At 38.5% G+C, this 9,541-nt stretch overlaps 1 pseudogene; it reads right to left on the bottom strand.

Moving 5' to 3' along the window:
- Nucleotides 1-8,323: 8,323 nt before the first annotated feature.
- On the bottom strand, nucleotides 8,324-9,153 carry LOC103076639 (putative polypeptide N-acetylgalactosaminyltransferase-like protein 5 pseudogene; annotated as a pseudogene).
- Nucleotides 9,154-9,541: the final 388 nt, after the last annotated feature.

Genomic DNA, 9,541 nt, shown 5'->3' with positions numbered 1-9,541 from the left:
ACTCTTTCTCAACAAAATTAGACTTCTTCCAATCTCTCCTATCCCTTACCCCAAACATACACACAACTGTGGTTGGGTTCCTTTTAGATGTGCTTTTATTGGAAGCACTCATGCATGTGACTATCAGAGCATCTACCTAAAGCAGTAAATCGCACACAGGCATACAGACATTCTCTCTCTCTCTCTCCCCTGAAGGTAATCATTCCACCAGATTTTAACTACTCAAGGGAAGCATTATTTTTTATCATAAAACAGATCATCAATAAATATATTAACTAAACCAAAAATGTTTGGTGACTTGTGGTTTCTCTGATTTAACCTATCAGAGTTCTCTTTCTTTCTTGTTTTTTTAAAGATTGATCTTCTTGTTCATCTTGTAGCCCCTCTTTTCCAGAGAAAACACTTATGTCTGTAAGACAAATCCTAAAGTGAGTACTGTTGCTTTGAATTCGAGCAGAATAAAAAGTTCAGAGATTTTCACCTAGATCCTTGCGCTTACACTGAGTAAACTGAAGCTATTCATCCCTGACATACAGTGATATAAAAACTCCATTTTCAAATGTCTTTAGCCTGCAAATAGGGATTTTTATTTTAAGTATCTAAAGGTGACCTATATTCTAAGTTTATACCATCACAGGAATAAAGGAATAGCCTGGTGAAATAGTCTGTAGGTGTGTAGATGATTACTGAGTGGAATTCCAATACCTTGAATCCCATGGTGTATACCTTATGACACATCAGGAACCCAGCTACACTGGGCAGGATGTAGAAATGATTTTGGCATATCTAAGATCCAAAAGTTCCTTAGGTGTGTCTTGTGTTACTTATATGAATTAAGTAAATAGCAGCCTGATTTATCCATTCAACTTGACAGTTTCAATCCAAGTGGATAGATCACACATCATTAAGTACCAAAGGGTTTCTAATTCTCCTTTGATTTTTTTTTTCTTTGATCAATGGGATTCTTGGAAGTGTGTTATTTAGTTTTCAAATGCTTGGATATTTTCTGTGTTTCTGTTATTAATTTCTAATATAATTCTTTTGTTAAGAGAACATATATTATATAATTATATATATATATATATATGTATATATTTTTTGGCTGCGTTGAGTCTTCGTTGCCGCGCGCGGGCTTTCTCTAGTTGCGACGAGCAGGGGCTACTCTTTGGTGCAGTGCGCAGGCTTCTCATTGCGGTGGCTTCTCTTGTTGCAGAGCAGGGGATCTAGGCACACAGCCTTCAGTAGTTGTGGCTCGCGGGCTCTAGAGCACAGGCTCAGTAGTTGTGGCGCACGGGCTTAGTTGCTCCGCAGCATGTGGGATCTTCCTGGACCAGGGCTCGAACCCATGTCCCCTGCATTGGCAAGCAGATTCTTAACCACTGTGCCACCGGGGAAGTCCAGTATAATTATAATTTTATTGAGATTTATTTTCTAGCCCAGAATATGTTCTATTAGTATAGAATGTGTTAGGTACTAGGAATACCAAGATAAATGAAATAGAAATCATTAATTAAGTCACATTATTTTTTGTCTAATAGACATGTTTACAAATTATAATACAATGTTAAAAATATAAAAAATATATGTACAAGAGTCTATGGAAGATTACTGTAGTTTAGCCAAGGAGCAGGTTATGATTTAGAGAGAATACTTACTTTGTTGGCACAAAAACAAAGGATAGCACACAGGCAAGATGCATTATATTTATGGCAACCTTGGGAGTTATTGTTTCTCTCTTATGTAGAAAGATTTAGGAATTAGTGGAGTCAGGTCATAGGCTCAGGGTATCATTTTCAGAGCTTGACAATGAGATGGTGTCATTAAATCTGGGCCAACAGAATAAAAAAATAAATCTTCATTGGCCTCTCCAGCAATTTGAAGACTTTAATTGAAAATTCATGTAGTTGAAAATTTTAACTAAATCTTATTGTATTCTATCATTAGACCAAGTCTCCTTGGATGCAGAGCTCCCTTGTTGAATGCTGATACACATAATCTAAATGAGAGGCAACTTGTCCAATCTATGAAGGGCTGCATTTGTGAAAGTTTGTTTCTAAATCTTGAAGTGTGCACCAATTCACAGCAGCAGATGATTGTGTACAACTGATATCTCTCTAAACAGCAGTGTGTAGACAAAGAACCAGTGGGCTCTGGAGAATAATAATATCATTTTCTCTTTATTGAGCATTTATCTCTGAGGAACTAAAGTGATTTACAAGAATTATCTCATTAGTTCATATAATACTCTTACGAAGCGAGTAGATGTTATCTTTGTTTTTTAATAGAATTCTCCAGGTAGCCTGGAAAATTTGATTAGATAGGTGAGCTGGATTCATAACATCCTAATCTAAGAAAAACTGTCTTGCAGACGTTGAAAGCATTATTAACATTCAAAAAACAATTTTATAAATCCTGAAGTTTTTAGAGTACATGCCAGCTCAAGGAGCCGGCCATATTTACAGGTGGTTTTGACAAGGTGCATTTTTAAGAACTCACGTTTTATATTAAACATTTTATATTTATTTTATATTCCATAAGATGTTATGGAAAAGCCCGAGCAAACTTTCTGGCCAACCCAATAGATTCCCTCTTAAATCCAACAAATATATTTTGAAAATCTGCTATATAAGAGAAAGAAAATCAAAGCATGATATCTTTTCCAGAGAGGTTTTTATCTTATTGGTATGATAAATTTTAAAAAGAAAATTTTTAAAAGAGACACTTAAAAGGATATCATATATACATGCTGTATAGATATCTCTGTCTCTGTCCCTATCCAAAAAAACTAATATGGCATAGACAAAGAAAGTCGTTATCTCTCAGGAATAAGTAGGAGACTATAAGCAGATCAATTTAAGGAAAGGTTGATTGTAAGTACAGCTTTTCATTGCACTCTAAATGAAATGCAGTGCCTCACTGTGGCCTTCAAAGCTCTACATTGCCTTGATTGCCTAGCCAGTCTCATTAAATAGAGAACTCTTCTATATTTGGTCTGCTTTCAAACTTCTGATCCTCTGTCACATCCTCGGTTTCAGCTGATGGCCCTGTACCTTATTTCACTGAGAAAATAGAAGCAATCAGTAGAGCATTTCCATAAGCCATTGGAAATTTACAGGTGTATTTACAGGTGTATCCTCACCTGTTCTCATGCACGCTGGCTGCTCCGTCCGGATACGGATGAACTGTGATGCCATCACTCATATGCTAGATCCTGTCCCTTGTCACCTACTCCAGTTTCTTGGTGCATGTAATCTTCCTTCTCCAGTGAATCAGTAGTCAAGCATGTGCTCTTAGTTCTTCCATTTAAAAACTATTCTTGATGTTATTGACTTATTTCTCCTCTCGCTTTTATAACAAAAAACTTCCAAGGAGTTGACTGTCCTAGCTGTCACTAATGATCTTCTAGCCTCCAATTCTCCTATCAGACCACTCCATGCAAATTTATGTTGTCCAGGTAAGCGGCGATTTACAGACTTATTACATCTAGGGGTCACGCCTCAGTCCTCATCTCCATTGACCTGTAAATAATGTTAGACCCAGTTGACCCTCCTTTTTAGAAAACCTTATTCACTGTTTTTTCTCCCCTGGTTTTCCTCTGTTTCACTAGCTATCTGGCCTCTGTCTTCTATGCAATTTCCTCTGGATCTTTCCAATTACTTAGCGTGGTGTGGAGGGATTGGCAGTTCATTTTCTATTACATGTTACATTCAAACATATCGAAACTGTTCACTGTTTCTATTAACAAACAAAACTTGCTTTGTTTTGATACTGCGGCTGCAGGTTCGTTTCAGTGAAAATTTCCTCTGATCTCAGCTATTAAGAGCTTAGAGGAGACCTAGTCAGACAGTGTGACCCTCCTAACTGGATTTAGTCACCACCGGCTTGAACTCACTGCATGCCCCTCACCTTTTGCTTTAATACAGGCCACCTTGTAATTGTCATGTTGGGATGAGAAGGCGCCCAGCTTGGATGCTAAATCAGCTCCCAGAGTAACTCCTAGAGTGACTCAGAGAATAGCCCCTGTTCTAGTAATTGCCCAGCACTATCCTCACACATCCTGCCTGGGAACCTCTGCAGCAGGCGTGTGGGGAGGCCCGAGTGATGGGAGCCATCACCTGGGCAGCAGTCAGCTGGCACCTCTGAGTAGCTGCAGAAGGACCGTAAGCAAAGCCATCTTTCTGAGAACCTGAGGTTGAGTGAGGACAGTCTGAAAGGAAAAGCCATTTAATCCTGGGACCCTACAGTTTGAGAGAGAGATCAGAGCTCCAAATATTGTTTGGGGGTCCATCAGCATATAAAAATAATCTTTGATGTTTTCAATGAAGATGAGCCCCCCTAGAGAAAAGACCTCTGAGTTTTGGGGAGTGCGGGGAAGCAGACGGTAGCCTGCGTGGGCTAGTCCGTGGACAAGCGTTTGAAGTGCCTTCTCATGCTGCAATTGAACCTATGCTGGTGACACAGAATGAAACAGAGCACCACTTCTGCCCTACACTTGCATGTCTTTTTTGAAAATCAGGCAAACCTCCCCCTTAAACTTGAGGATTTGAAGTTCAAATTGATATTCTTTCAGGGACACTTAGGAATAGTTCTGAATCTTTAAAAGGCCACAGATTCATTGAGGTTTTAGTAAAAGCTATCCTTAAACTTGAGGATTTGAAGTTCAAATTGATATTCTTTCAGGGACACTTAGGAATAGTTCTGAATCTTTAAAAGGCCACAGATTCATTGAGGTTTTATTAAAATCTATGGATCTTTCCCTAGAAAAATGAAAATGAGTGTATAGAAACAAGACATAATTCTGAAACAAAAAGTCAGAGGCCTCCTGGGTACTAGTTATTTTTCACAGCGAGCGACATGGTTGGTGATTTTATATATTCAGTTGGAGATTTTTGCTGCTGCATTCTTAAATTCTCTTGAGATTTTGTTGTTTTGGTGAAACAGTGTTGACGACTCAGAGTTAGGGTTGCTAAGTTCTGTTTTCTAATTTCATCACTGCCTTTTGTGATTCTGCCCTATATTATATTTTGGGGGGGACAGGGGAACGTCTTAGGTTGGAGCAGTGTTCTTATAAACTGGTAAAGTACACAAATTCTGCAGTATAATGGAATCATTCTGCCTTTTCTTGTTCATTTAAGTGAGATAGAGAGTGTATTTTGATATTTTAAGAGTATTTTAAAGTATTGCCTCTAAAAACTTCAGGAAGATTTGACATGTGAGTAAACAGCGCTATTTGATAGAAAGCCTTTAATAGAATTTTTAAAAGATTTTAAAGTAACAAATTGGCTTTATTCCTCTTTTTCTTATTCGAAAGAGCGCCAAATGTATTTCAGCCTCTTTCCAGGTAAGATGTGAAATGACGTGAAAAGTATGTTCAGAATGAAAATCTATTTCAGAAGGCAACAGCCATGAGGAGAGAGACAGAGGGGAAGATGAGGTCAAGACCAATGCCAAGATTCAAGTCAGTGCAGGTAAACTAAGAACTTGATCTGAGCATCTAATCTTGAAAGGATGCAATATTTGAGATGGCTCTTTTGATCTCAGGCAGTGATATAAAACACTTTCAGCAGACCCAACTGAGGTCAAAGTTGAATTTCCTTGTTGAAGACGGGGACAAATATTGCTGCCATTAAATCTATTAAAGAATATTAAAAGTTAGCCACATTTAAAGATAGATATTAGATACAAGGGTAATATCACAGAAATTAGTATCATGGTGTAACTCCAAATGTCATCACTTTGACTCGGGATCTTGATACAGGATGTTGGCCATACTTAGTGACAAATTTGATAGAGTGAAAGTAAAAAGATCCCCGTAAGCAAATGAAGTCAAAATATAACACCATCTTTCTAGAAGTTGAATATGTAGATGGGGTGACTTCTCTGTAAATCTGTGAAAGTTTTCCGTATTTGTACCTTTGTTTTCTCACCTTTGTTTTCTCTCTCTCCCACTCTCTCTCCCTCTCCCCCACCCCGTATATCTCTCTGTCGCTTTGTCTCTGTATGTATGTATATATATGTGTATATGTATATATGTAAATCCTATAATTAATCAAGAGTGTTACTCCTATATTTTTGCTTGAATATATCCATATCTGTATCAGTCATTGGCCAAAATTTATATGCTGTTTGAGAAAGAGATATCTCTCTTTTCCACCCCGTTCTCATCTAATAATATCTACCTCTAACTCAGTTTGAATGTTACTGCAATTATGAAGCCATTTGGACACTTGACATTGTTTCTCTGAGTAACAATCACTTTTGTATCAGGATATTCTTGGCTATGAGAAACAGAAGCCCAGTCTGAAGTTGCTCAAACAGTAAATCTATTACCTAACTCTTTATATGAAGTATAGAGTCAGGACAGTTCCAGGGTTGGCCGTTCAGAAGCTCAGCATCTTGAAGGATCTAGATTCTTTGCATGTTTCCACTTGGAAAATCCCAGTGTGGGGATGTTATCTCCTCAGATTTCAAGAAGACTATAGAATCTCCAAGCATCATATAGAGACTAAACAATACCCAGAAAATTATGTGCATTCAGGTGCATTTATTTGGAAAATAGAAATTGAAGCTTCCCAAGTTTCTAGCCAGAAAGGAGTCCAGTGTCCATACCTAATCAAACTCTTGTAAGGAAAATAACACCACTGAACAGCATATTACCACCTGAAGTTGGAGATGGGTCCCATCCCTTGGACGTTCATCCATGTAAAATACGATTATGTGAACAAGGCTTTGTCAAGGAGGTAGAAGCACGTGTGTGTGTGTGTGTGTGTGTGTTTGCACTATTTTTTTGAGTTAATTGTATGCTATCATACTGTATTGCTACTGCTTTTAAGTCATACCTCTCTCTACCTTCTGTTCCATGACTTGTCTTGCCTAGACGCCTGCATCTACCTGCTTGAGGGCAAGTGTCAATTCTGGTTTCTTTGTATCTCCCCAAAGCTCAATGACTATCACATTAGGTTTAGGATGAAACACTTGTCTGTATGATCAGCAGTGTCAATCTCTAGGATTACTGGTGTATGGGATAGTAATATTTGAAACTTCACTTCTTGAGACAGGTAAAGGAAAGCATATGAGATAAACTTGCATAAGTTTGACCGTACATAGTAAACTGTGCCATTGGACTAGGAAATAAACTTTATTAACGCAATCTTTAGTTCTGCAAAATCTTGATTGAGTTTCAGTAGATACGCCTGGAGATTTGAGCCCTCGTTAAGTGGCAGGAGATTGGAAATCAGAAGTCACTTTAAACCTGAGCGCAAAAAGGGATTTTAAAGCTGGAAAATGTTTCATGCTAGAAGATAGAATAGGGCCCTTAAATTTTTAAAATTAGTACAAATTTTAGCTGAAGTAGGTTGTAACAGTTGAGAGTTTCGGCCTCATTAAAAGAGGTTGTAATTTTATTTATTTATTTATTTTTCATGGGATATTCATGTCTTTTTATTACTTGATATTGCCAAACTGTTTTCCAAAGTGAGTTTGTAACAATTAACACTCCCACCCACAGTGTCTGAGACTTCCTGTGCCTGCCAACACATGGTCCTATCGGACTTTGAAAATGTTTTGCCAATCTAGGTGGCTATGTAGAAATATCTCATTGAGGTTTTAATTCATATTGTCCTGATTACTCAAGAAATTCAGTATTATTACTTTTATAATTTAAAATAATAAAGAAATATTAGATCAAAACCAGGACATATAATATCACAGAGAGATTCTTACATATTTCTACCCATGTATGTGAAATGAGGTCTTGTTGTTACTGTCCATATTTGTTTGAACTTTCAAATTAAAATGAAGCTGCATCTATATGTTCTCTCTGTGTTCATTCTAAAGGTCCTGGCAAGGGGCTTAAACCATGGGGAGATGCACAAATGAAGGGGCCTGGCTTTGATGTAAAAATCTTTGACTGTTAGAGAAAAAAGGTAGCAGAGGATCTTGTGTGGTCCCCAGAACAGCTGCAGTCACATCACTTGGAAGCTTGGTAGTAGAGGAAGAGAATCCAAAAATTTGCCCATGGGAATGGGGGCAGAGAGAGGTATTTGCCACAGACGGGCAATCTTTGTGGCAGGAAGATAGATCTAGGGGGAAAAAAAGGATTTCTTGTGTTGGTTGATTTACTTCTGAGAAACTTGAGTTTCCCTAGAGATTAAAAAAAAGAGTAAGGTGCAAGTGTAGCAGCTTAGAATAAACAAACTGAGAATACGGTCTGAAAATGGGTGGGTGAACAGCTGAAGGTTGCCCTAATTTAAGGAAAAGTACAAAAATTGGTATCTGGAAAGCAGCAGAAGGCTTCTTTAGAAGCCAGTCCCTCTCTGTACTCTCAGTCACCTGTCCAAACCAGGGACGTATCCTTCACCTTGTATTCATCTAGCCAAATGTGCACCAGTCTGAGATTGTTATATACCAAGGCTTTTACAATTCCAGTGTGGTTTGCAAAGTGTTGCTTATCAATATGTGCTACTCGTGAGCAGGGGAGTATAAAGAGTTGGCCTCCACAATCCAGATCCTTAGTGAAAGTTCCAAATTTTCTCCTCCCCAGAGATTTATGCCCTTGTACTTTCCGATTGCATTAAAATAATGCCTATTTATAGCACAACTTCCTCCAGTCATTGCAGGTGACCAGATAGGTCTAGTGGGTCCTTCTGGTCCATCCATCTCATAAGAGAAAACACGATCCCGTTTAAATTGCAGATACCAGTTGAAAGCTCCCCTGACAACAGGAGAGGGCTGGTATTCCAGGGTCACATAATCAATGGCATCTATCAGAGGACACACCCCCATTTGGGGGTCCTTAGCAATGGCATTCAGCACGGGCTCCAGCCATACTTTATTCAGCTTGCAGTGGCTATCCGGGAGCATCAGAACATCCCCTAAAGCACGTGATGCTCCAATCAGCCTTGCTCCAATCAGTCCCTCTCTCTTTTTGTTTCTTATTAATTTAATCTTTCCCCGAAAATTTTCCACATGGTAGTCTAGTTTCTCTTTCAAATCATCAAATTCACTCATGTCATCTACCAAAATAATTTCTTCAAGGATATGCTGTGGAGTGAGAGTCATGACACTGGAGATTGTCTAAAACAAGACATTAAATTCTTCATTGTGGAAACAAATGACAGTCCTGGCACTAGGTAGGTTAGATGGGTACTGCTTTTTTTTTTTTTTTTAACATCTTTATTTGAGTATAATTGCTTTACAATGGTGTGTTAGTTTCTGCTTCATAACAAAGTGAATGAGCTATACATATATATATATATATATATATATCCCCATGTCTACTCCCTCTTGCGTCTCCCTCCCACCCTCCCTATCCCACCCCTCTAGGTGGACACAAAGCACTGAGCTGATCTCCTTGTGCTATGCGGCTGCTTCCCACTAGCTATCTCTTGTACAGTTGGTAGTGTATGTATGTACATGCCACTCTCTCACTTTGTCCCAGCTCACCCTTCCCCCTCCCCGTATCCTCAGGTCCATTCTCTAGTAGGTCTGTGTCTTTATTTCCATCCTGCCCCTACGTTCTTCATGCCCATTTTTTTTTTCT

Source organism: Lipotes vexillifer, unplaced genomic scaffold, assembly GCF_000442215.2.
Source record: "Lipotes vexillifer unplaced genomic scaffold, Lipotes_vexillifer_v1.1 scaffold668, whole genome shotgun sequence".
NCBI lineage: Eukaryota > Metazoa > Chordata > Mammalia > Artiodactyla > Lipotidae > Lipotes > Lipotes vexillifer.
Note: the sequence above shows the minus strand (reverse complement) of the source record. Positions and strands in the feature narration are given on the sequence as shown.